The 11,919-nt window shown below is 33.0% G+C and overlaps 1 pseudogene; it reads left to right on the top strand.

The window, feature by feature from the left end:
- Positions 1-768: 768 nt before the first annotated feature.
- Positions 769-2,951, top strand: LOC124082272 (septin-2-like; annotated as a pseudogene).
- Positions 2,952-11,919: the final 8,968 nt, after the last annotated feature.

Below are 11,919 nucleotides of genomic sequence, written 5' to 3'. Positions count from 1 at the left end.
AAAGGAAACTGATCTGAACTTCTATAGAAAAACAGAGAAGATAATTCTTTCTTTGATAAATTATGAATTGTTCTTTTAACCTCCTCCAAGGAATGGGTGATAATTATTTGAAGTCAGTGGCCAAACCTAGCCTTTTCCTCATGTGAGCCCAGATATATAAGCAGGCATGCAATCACATCACTGAATATATTCATATTACTAATTCACAAATTCATGCATTTGTCACTCACATATATACTTATGCATTTTTTTAATTTAACAAACAAAAAGAATAATATCTATCTACTTGATATTGTAATAAGTTATTATGCAATACAATGATAAATATCAAAAACCTTTAAAAATGATTCATTATGATAGAGTAGGAACTTTGAATGGATTTTTCTATATTTAATAAAGATTCAATATCTTTAAAATATAAAATGATAATACCTGAAATAATCTTTCCTTAACAGTACCAATATGGTGGTTTGCATGCATGTATCCTTATTAATGATTATTTGATAATTGAGAAATTAAAATAAATAATTCTTAACATTATCTCCATGCATAAATTTCATCTTAGTTAATAAGAAAATTCTGAACATTTGTGTTTTGTAGATTCTCAAAGTAAGAATTCCTGCCTTTTTCTCTGAAAATCCTGGTGTGAATTCTGCATATACATTTGTACTAGGAGTAATAAAGCCCCATCATTGTTGGTTATTTATAAATATCCTATTCTTCAAATTTTTAAACTTTATATTTAGTAAATCATCAGAGAACTTTGGCATGAAGGTAAATGCAAACATTTAAACTAAAAATTTTAAATATGGTTTAGAGAGTCTAAATTCCACCTAAATAGAAAAAAAATAGCTTCAATAATTTTTAAATGTTTTCTTCTGTTTATTGGAGAGGTTAAAAATAGAGAGTAGTTAGAAAACTACTTTATTTGGAAAGTATAATTGTGTGTTAATCACTGAGAAGAGAAAAAAATATCCCAATTGAAAAGCAAATATAACTGGAAATAAACCTGAGCCTTTATTCCTTTTGTCCTTTGTTTTTCATTCATTTTAACAAGGTAGAAAAGGCACTGGTTGAAAGAACATGACATATCTCATTAGACTAGTCTCACTTCCTTACCACCTCAATCATAACCTTAAACTTATACCTTCCACCCACCCTGGGATTCCTCAAGCTTTTCACAGAGTCATTCAAACCAGGCTTGCTCCCAACATGGAAATCTGCTTGGCCCAGGATTATGCCATATCCCTCTGGGAGAGATTACTAATCATGGATTTCCTCTTGGAAATAAAGTGAAACAGAGACATGAAACATGACAACAATACCTAGTAATATCCTTGGTATTTTAAGGGAATTTCTAAAACAACCACTGAGCTTATAGTCATTCCAAAAACCAGGAAATTTGGATTTATTTAGAGAGAACACAGGGGAAAGGAAAATCTTTTCCTAGCATTCATTCAAGATACAATGTACATATGCAGACCCTACCTATCATGAATGGCCTGAATTATTTTCTAAAAATACATAATAGTAGAAGAGTAAAAGATTAAAGAATCAGAGTAACTTAGGGAAACATAAGAATTTTAATTTCATATTCACTAAAGGAGATATATCTCCTAATAAAAATTAAGACAGTTGCTCAAAATGTATAAACTTATACAGGCTTTTCCAATGCAACTAAAAATTATAATCCAAATATCATTTTTCCAATATTACTCCCATAAACCCTAAAATGTCTCCAAAATATCCACTTGGATTAATGAGAAATATAGAATTTGCTGAAGGTGTTTTTAGGGATGAGAAAGAGAAAAGTTTACATCACAAAAATCAAGATACAGGGGCAAGCCCATGGTGTAGTCAATATTCACCTCTTCTTTAACTGATCCACTAAGAGAGGAAACATTATGAAAGGTGTCTAAGTAACAACTAGCTCAACTTATATATCCAGAAATGGCTGCACTAGATTTGCAATATTCCCAATCAAGTCATGGAAAATGAGTGAAAAAAAAATGTGCAGTTCACAATAATGGTGTTCAAGTCTAGGAAATCAACTCTTATCAACAACCTATTTCTTACAGATCTCTGCCCAGAAAGAATCATGCCTGAGGGTGCACAGAAAATTGAAAGAACTGTCCAAATTGCAGTTTCAACTTTTGAGATTGAAAGGAGGTCAGGAGGGACTCAGGATTTGCCTTACACTAGTGAACACACCCAGCTATGGTGATGCCATCAATAGCAGAAATTATTTTAAGAAGATTATCTCCTACATTGATGAGAGTGTAAAGGGTACCTGCATGACAAGAGGGGCTTGAGTCAACAGCACATCATTCATAACCTAGACTACTGAGGCTTTTGTCTTATTTCACCATTTGGAAAGTTAAGCCCTTAGAAGTGACATTTATGAAGACAGTGCACAATAAGGTGTGCCAGTCATTGCAATAGCTCCCACTCTCACTCTAAAGGAACTGGAGCAGTTGAAAAAATAAAACAGGTTGCTGGATGAATTGAAGAACATAGCACCAAGATCCATCACTCACCTGATGAAGAGTCAGATTAAGATATAGATTTTAAGGAGAAGATTAGACTTAAAGTCAGTTTCCCGCCCTCTGTGGTTGGATCCAATCAGTTGATAGAAACCAAGGGCAAGAAAATCAGAGGCCACCTCCACCCATGGGTACTGTGGAGGTGGAGAACTCAGAACACATCTTTCTGGAGCTGAGAACAATTTGCATCACCCACATCCTGGATCTCCAGTGAGTGAGCCAGGGCCTTCACCATTAAAACCTCCATTCTGTGAGGCTCAAAAGAGGAGGCAGCAAAGTGGAGAACTACAGCCTGAATAAAAACCACATATTGCTGGAAATGAAGCTGAGCTCTGCTACCACAAAAAGGTGATTGAAAGGATGCAGGGCAGGGATGGCCAGGTGGGGACCTGGGATACCACACACTAAGAAAGAAAGAAGAAAACACCCTAAATGAGTGCTAGAGCTCTGAGTTTTCATGAGATTGTTGGACAGGTGCCCATCCACATTTTCCTCTGTCTTTAATTTAATTTTCTTTCTTTCTTTTTTTCTTTCTTTCTTTCTTTCTTTTTTAGCTTTAGATGTGGTGGGTTCCCCCTCCCTATAAAGTGCTTTTAACATTTGTATTTTACTGCTATGTTACATTTTATATTTTGGAAAGTGCTCTTTCATTGTCTTCTTCCTTAACTAATCACCGATGTTAGAAATGATTTCCAAGAATCAGTCAGAATGTATAGTTCATGTTGAATTTCTTTGATATAACTGGTCTAATAATTACATTTAGAAGCATTCTTAATTTACATCTAGAACATTCAGACTTACCCACAATGCTCCTGTGAGAAATATATCTGGTGATATAAAAACCTGTTTTAGGGCTAGGGTTGTAGCTCAGTGGTAGAGCGCTTACCTAGCATGTGTAAGGCACTGGGTTAGATCCTTAGCACCACATAAAAATAAATAAATAAAATAAAGTTATTGTGTCTATCTACAACTAAAACAGATATTAAGAAAAAAAAGCCCTGCTGATTTGGTACAAAAATTTTTTACTTATTAAGTTACACCATGTGGAGATAATTAACTTCCTCAATTTTATGTTTATATACAACATCCAAAACCAGTTTTGCTGCTAGAACAATACCATTACTTCATATATACATATGCACATTTGTTAGTGAAATAAAATAAAATTATCTGAGGTAAATGTCTACATTTAAATAGCTTTTTAAAACACACTTTGAGGCATAAATTTTAAGAAATCTCCAGATTCTCATACCACTGTGCAGAGTATATACCACAAGCCAATTTATTTAGTGTTCTCCAGTAATACTGCTATTACTGTGCTATGGAGAAAACCAAAGCAGCTCTGAGCTCCAGTTTTCATACTGCAATTATGTCTGCAAACTATTTTTACTCAACTAAATTAGAAAATAATTTTTTAAGAAAAATTGGCAATTTATCTCTTTAGAAAGCATCTTTTTTTTTTTTTTTTGTATTTCATACTGCACTTTAATGCCTTTTCTGTATCTGCAGGTGTACAAGATCCACCTCAGCAATGGAAAATTGAGGTCCATTGGTAGGCATGCCCCCTGAACCTAGTCTTGTCACTGATCAGGTTCCTGCTTCCAAGCCTCCAGATATTGAAGCCCAGATCCCTACCAGTTTTCTCTGTCTTGGATTTTCTCTAACTGTTCCCTTTTGGAATAATTTTTCTGTTAGGAGGAAAATAGCAATGATCACTTTTAAATGACAGTGCAGACTGTCTCCTCTATTTTCAGCCCCTGTCATTTTCTCCTTTTGTGTAGTACAATTTTCTTTGTGTAGATGCAGAATGAAAAAATTTCAAATCTGTAGCCTAAGCTATCAACAGCAGTCAAAGCTGCTCCTGGTCTGTTTTCTGTGTACTATGGTCTTGTCCTTCCCCTTTCCTGTCCTTTCTTCCTCTATCTCCCTGTGACACATTTCAAGGGTCACTTTTCTTTCTTTTTTTTTTTTTTTGTAATCATTTATACTAATGTTAGGAAACCTGACCACAGAGAGGGCCTACAAAAAGGAGACAACTCATTAAGAGGAGGCAAGTGCTGGGTCAGTGCTATCATTTTGAAATGGAAAAAAATGCTTCATTCAAGAATAAGAAAGCAGTTCTTGTTTTTGCTGCTCTTTTGACCAGAAAAATATAAAATGAAGTCAATGTTGATCAAGAAATATTAGTTACAAAAATGTACTACAGAAAATAATCTGCCATTCTAACTTTGCCCCTTCACTGTTACGTAATTGTGAATAGTCAAAGACTGTATGTTTACACTCAGTGTGTCAAGTTCTGACCAAGCAAAGTGTTACGTGACTTCAGAGTACATTTGTGCAGAGTCAATTACTACAGTTATTTTGGTATTTATTAACTTTTCTCATAAAAAATAAAAAGAAAAAAGAAAATCAAATATTCAAGTGATCAATGAAAACTCTATGTATGTTCAAGTAAAACTGTATCAACTGCCCCCTAATAATGGTTATGAAGGGTGGGAGGGCTTACATAGCCATACTTCTTAATCCTTGCTGTTTTGATACCCAAATCTAAATACATAATTTTGCTCATAGTTGCTCTTTTACTAAAAGATAATTTATACCTATAGAATTGTATTTTGAAACACTCATTTTACACAACAATTTTATATTTATTTAAACTAACATTTTCAATAAAGCACTATTGTCTAGGTAGGTATTTATAAACATATACAAACACACACACACACACACACACACAATTATCATCTTTGGCTTGTCCTTTCTCTTACTTTCCCCCAAAACTCCCTTGGTGAAGGGTTCCTGGTTTTTTGTTTGTTTGTTTTTGCCCTTTTCTTAGTTTAGATTGAGCCTCTGGAATTTTTGTCTATTTCCACTCAGATTTACTAACCATTTACTTTAAATTTCTTGATTATTTTACTCTGTGGTTTCATTCAGTTCAGTATAATTTCTAGTTTCAGGCTTGTACAGGTAGATTTATGTATATCTCTATGTTATATGGATCAAGTTGGATCAAATTATCCCTAAGGATCCTTCTACCTTGAATACTTCATGATTCCATGCTTCCCATGTGATGGGTTTATTAAATGAGACAAGGTCCTAAATGGTGGGGAAAAATGTAACAAGTTGGGAAATTGGGGCTCAAGTTGGAGAGCTTGTCCATTCCTAAACTAAACAGTTGCTTTGCAGGCATTATAACATTTTTAAGAAAGGAAATATGCAAACTTTCTAAACAGTATTAATAAAATGAGAGTTTCCCATACTTTTTTATCAAACTTTTCTGAAAGAAAAATATAGATAATGCCTCTAATCTGTGCATATCAATTTTTTCAAAAATTAACAGCAAACAGAATATATAAACATAGAAACAATTTAATATTAGTGACTCCACTCATAATGATAGCTGACAGAAATCAAGCAGAAATGAATGCACTGTTGAGAGTTTATTCACATTCCATATTTTTTCCAAATACAAATCAAGAGACTTACTAACTAAAAGAAGTTTAAAGTTACAAAAGTAAACTTTCATAATTTGTACTGTTTGTATAGCTAGAATGTTCCATTCCTTAAATTTTAGTGGATCAGATTCAGAATGTTTTCACTACAGGGTAAAAAATTTTTTCTCCTGAGTATCTTCTAAAGTTTAACAAATTGTCAGTGTTTTGTGATCTTCCAGTGGTTTTAGCTAAATCATTCCCAACATGCTCCCTGGCTGAAGCTGGGAATTTAAGTCCTGGAATTCTTGTATCTTTTCAAGTAGCTCCATATGGGATAACATTGAAAAATAAATTATCTGATCTAAAAAAAAAAACTTGAAACATTTAAAAAATAGATCTAGGACTGGGATTATAGCTCAGTGGTAGAGTGCTTGCCTACATGTGTGAGGCACTGGGTTTGATCCTGAGCACCACGTAAAAATAAATAAAATAAAGGTGTCCATATACAACTAAGAATATTTTTTTAAAAAAATAGATCAAATAAATAATTGGTCTATTTTCTGCTCTAGCTTAATTATAGTAAAACTACTTAATGTAAATGTTTTAAAGTGATTTTTAAATATGATTATAGGTTGTATAAGTTTTAAATTATTCAAATTAGTTTTTAATTATATAGACATTGAATAGAAAAATTTCTCTTATTAGAATAATGTATGTGGGTTTGAAGGTATTTTCTAAAAATAGCCCACTTAATACACTGTGACAAGAACATATTCAAATAGAATAAAGAACTAATTTCAGTAACATGGGATGTTGATAATGGTAATGTCCTTTCAAAATGCTTCTGATTTATAGTTGTGACATGGCAAGTATATTTAGCATTAACAGCTTCAATAAGTAGTTTAAATACATATAATTACTATTTCAATGTAATTTCAACTTTTATTTGCACAATTTATGTTTTCATGCATTAAAATTATATGTTAGCCTTTCTGCATTTAATGCCTTAAAAGCAAGTGGTGGTATTGATTAGTCCAAACTTCTTTTTGCAGCTATATAGAATATTGGGGCAGGGTGGGAGCACATCAGGAATGATGGTATCTGAAGCAAACAATGCCCTGGCATCACAGCAAACACTTTGTTTAGATTATTGCCTTAAAGATAATTTAACACAATTTGACTCATATAGCATGGAGATATATATAGAAATCTACATGTTCAAGTCTGCAGCTAGAAACTGACACTGAACTGAATCTATCTACAGAGTAAATAATTGAGAAATGTGAAGTAAACGGTTAGGTAACTATTTATTTAAGAACCAAAGTGTTCTTGTTGACAGGGCAGAAGGCACTAAATAACGTTCCATACTTTCAGTGGTGTCTCTTATTCAGGTTTAAAATTTATTGAGTGTCCCCTATATGCCAAGCCTTATTAGACTCTGAGGATACAAAAGATTAATAAGGCACATTCCCCGACTTCAAGGAGCACACAGTTCAACAAACATTGGAAGATAATTATAGTGCAACATTATAAGTTACTATACATGTAGAATACAAGTTAGGACTTGGAGAAAGGCAATCTTGTCCATAAATCAGAGCTGTGGGCTCTAACCCCTTCAGCTACATATGCAATTAAAGAGACTGTTGAATTTCAAATTGTTCATGAGTTCATTTTTACTTGTGAAAGAATTTTGCCTGCAGAAATGGAATGAGTCAGCAGAGTACTGAGGGAGGTAAGGAGGATCAAGATGTGCAATTTCTATATGTTTGATTAAAGATTAAAGCAAACTGGAAAGATGGCAGATTAATGGGAAGAGGCAGATCTCACAACTCCAAGACTCAAATAGCAAGGAAACTACATCTCCAAGAAGTGGAAAAAAAGGGGGGAGAAAAAGCCACTGTGCTTATACTCAACATGGGAGAGAAAGCCTTAAACCTTGGAAAAGTTGGTGAACACCAGACAAGGCTAAGGAACTGAATTGGAGCTGAGCTCCAGGTGAGAGTTGGGTGGGGGGAAAAAGAAAACAGAAAAATACAAGGCTTGAAAAGATCTAAAAGTCCTGAAATATCTTGGTGTGGGGAACCCTAGAATCAGAGGGGCAGATCACCCTGGGCAGACCCAGAGGCTATTTGGCCAAATAAACTGGTAAGCAAAAGGTATGGTGAGCCAGCCCTGCACAGGGTTCATAGACTTAAACATCTCCATGTGAAAGCGGCATGAACTCAACCCTGGTGCTTGGATCCTGGAAATCCAAGCTAAAACCATCATATCACGGGAATCCAGCAGCCCAAACTGCAAGATCTAAAGTGAGTCTAGAAATCAGGAGTCTCTGGCGTGGAAATCATATTGCCTGGGGGCATTAAAGATGAGGCATTAAAAGAGAGGCCAGAGAAAGTCTGTGCTCCCCTCCTCCACTTTATTGAATCCATTGGGAGAAAGACCTGCAGATGGGAGAAACTGAATGGCGCTGAGTGGCTGAGTTCAGTCCTCAAATCCTCCCTCCAACTCTTGAAATTCAAAAAACAAAAAGAGTATCCTGGAAAAAACAAAACAAAAGAAAAAAAGCAAACAAACCTTTAATTGACTATTCTGCTAATTTGTTTTTGCTTTTGGTACGTTTTGATTTCTTTTTGAGTGTATACTGATTAACAAATGAAGAACATGTATGAGTTTATACATATACATATTTGCTTCTGTTGTGTTTTTAGCCTTTAGCATTTCCTTAAGGTAGCTTTTTAAAAAAATTATTCACACTTTTTTTTAAGTTTCTTATTTTTCAGTTTTATTATTATTATTTTTTATTTGGTAAGATTAGGTCATGAATTAGTATATGTTGGATTGACTTCCTATTGACTCCTTCACAACTCTATTTTCCTTTATTTATACTTCTCTCTTTTTAACAGCCAAACTGTACTGCTCTTTCTCTTATGTTACATTTAACTCTATTATGTCTATTTTTTTCTTTACTTATTTTGTTTGTTTGTTTGTTCTCACCTGTTAATAATACTTCCTGTAGCCTCTTCATAGACCCTATTCACCTCTTGAATCTTAAAAGCATTTTCTTCTGCCCCATATCACTTTCTTTTCCTCTTAAATAACTCTATCTTTAACTGGATACATTTACTTACTCATATATTCATTTTTCTTTTCCTTTCTACCATTTTATTGGAATGCAATTCTTTTTCATGGATCAATATTTCAAAGACTAACATGCTTGATTAGAATCTATCAATTTTGTTTTTGTAAACTGTTATTTCTATTTTGTATATTTTATTTTTTCTTTCTTTTAGTTTTTTTTTAATTCTATTTTTTATTTTATTTTAATTTTCTCTCATTTATCAATTTCCTTTTACTCTCTTTCTTCCTTTTCCTCCACTAACAGCCAACCTCTAGTGTTCTCTCTTTCACTCATTATTTAATTTTTTACCTATATTTTTGCTCTTCCTCCTTCATAATCATCATATCCTATATCACTTCTATTATTTCACTGGATATCACAAGACAATGTAAACCCTTATGTAAACTTACTGATTTCACCATGGGCAATAACTAATCATATCATTTCTCAGTATTGTAACAATTGGCATTGTAGATTTCATTATAAGAGGCACTTGGTTTAATCCTGTAATTGTCTGGATAAGTTGTTGTTATTATCTATCTCCACCTAAACTGTGAAATACTGGAAACCTTCAGGGACACTCTTATGTCTACAAGGTAGAAACTCTACTGCCTCAAAATCAACTGTTAGATGGCTAGACATTAAAATAACATGAAATAGCAACGGAACCAATTGCCTAAAATAAACAAAATACATTAAAAACAGAACCCATCAACACCACAGTGGAGGAAATGTCAGAGAAGGAATTCAGAGTTAAATTGATATGTGAGGTGAAGGCTGATGTAAGGGAGGAATTATAGGTAACAAAATAATATGTGGATAAAGAAATAGAGATTCTGAAACAAACAAGAATTGAGGAAATGAAAGAATCAATAAATCAAATTAAAAAATTCATTAGAAAGTATCACCAGCAGACTAGACCAACTAGAAGACATAGGCTCAGACAGTGAAGACAAAATATATAATCTTGAAAATAAAATGGGCATGCAAAATAATAATAATAATAACACCAAAGTTAAGATTTATCAGAATAGACAAATGCTCAGAGATATAATCCAAAGGAATGCACAATCTTTTCAATGAAATAATGTCTGAAAATTTCCAAAACTCTAAGAATGAACTGGACTATCAAATATAAGAAGCATACAGGACCCCAAATATACACAGTGTCAACAGACCCACACCAAGGCACATTATTATGAGGATGACTAACATACAAATTAAGGGTAGAATTCTAAAGGCTGACAAAGAGAAAGAAATCAAGCAACATTTTGAGGGAAACCAATTTGGGTCTCAGCTGAATTGTCAATTCAGACCCTTAAAGCAGGAGGTTTGGAATAATACATACCAAACACTAAAAGAAAACAAATGCCTGCCAAAATACTACAGGCTGCAAAACTAAGCTTCAGATTTAACAAAGAAATAAAAACCTTTCATGATAAGCAAATTCACAATCAAAAAGCCTACACTATAAAAGATTCTCAACTAAATATTTCATGAAGAAGAAATAAAAAATAAAAATGAGATCCAGCAAAGGGGAAACTACACTGGAAGTATATACAATCAGAAAAGAAGCTACTTCAAATTAAAAACCAGAAAGAATTCAAAATGACAGGCAATGAGAATAATTTCTTAATAATAATTTTGAATGTATATGGCCTAAACTCATTATTCAAAAAAACCTAAGACTGGCAGATTAGATTAAAAAACAAGACAAGGAGAATCAAGAATATGATGTTTCCAAGAGATTCCCCTCATAGGCAAAGATATCCACAAACTGAAGGTTATAGTATAGCAAAAATGTATCATTCATATGGACATAACAACCAAGCAGGGAGTTTCTATTCTTATATCTGATAAAGTGGACTTCAAGTCAAAATTAATCAGAAGGGATAAAGAAAGCTATTTCATACTGCCTAAGGAAACTGTACTTCAACAAGACATAACAATCTTAAACATTTATGCCCCAAACCAATGGAATATCTATGTACATAAAACAAAACCCTTCATAATTTCAAGAATCAAATAGATCACAACACAATAATACTGGATGACTTTGACATGCCTCTCTCACCAATGGATGGATCTTCAAACCAAAAACTAAAGAAAGAAGGCATACAGTATATATATATATACTAAATTAATATATTTATTAATTTAGACTTAGCAGACATGTATATATTATTTTATCCATCAACACTCATTACACTTTCTTTTCAGCAGCACATGAAACATTCTCTAAAATAGACCACATCTGAGTCCACAAAGCAACTCTTAGAAAATACAAAAAAACAGAGATAATACCTTGCATTCTATCAGATCATAATGGAATAAAATTAGAAATTAATGATAAAATTTAAAATAGAAGCTACTCAAACTCATGGAGATGAAATAATACACTATTGAATGAATAATGGATAGCTGAGGAAATCAGGGATGAAATTTTAAAAATACTTAGCATTAAATGAGAATAGCAACACAACATATCAAAATCCATGGGACACTATGAAGGTAGTTCTAAGAGGAAATTTCAGTGCATTGAGCTTATTCATTAAAAGAGAAGAAAATCACCAAATAAATAACTTAACATCACAACACAAAGCCCTAGAAAAAGAGGAACAAACCAGCACCAAAAGCAGTAGAAGACAGAAAACAATAAAAATAAGAGCCAAATTTAATTAAAGTGAAACAAACTAAAAATTCAAAAAAATCAAAGAAACAAAAAGTTTGTTCTTTGAAAAGATAAACAACATTGCTAAACTCTTAGCCAATATAACAAATAAAAAGAGAAAAACCCAAATAAACAAAATTCATGATGAGAAAT

The sequence above is a fragment of the Marmota monax genome, unplaced genomic scaffold (genome assembly GCF_021218885.2).
Source record: "Marmota monax isolate L192 unplaced genomic scaffold, Marmota_monax_Labrador192_F-V1.1 WCK01_AAM20220418_F8-fsc00132, whole genome shotgun sequence".
NCBI lineage: Eukaryota > Metazoa > Chordata > Mammalia > Rodentia > Sciuridae > Marmota > Marmota monax.
The sequence above is the reverse complement of the archived record's forward strand: the minus strand, read 5'-3'. Positions and strand labels throughout refer to the sequence as shown.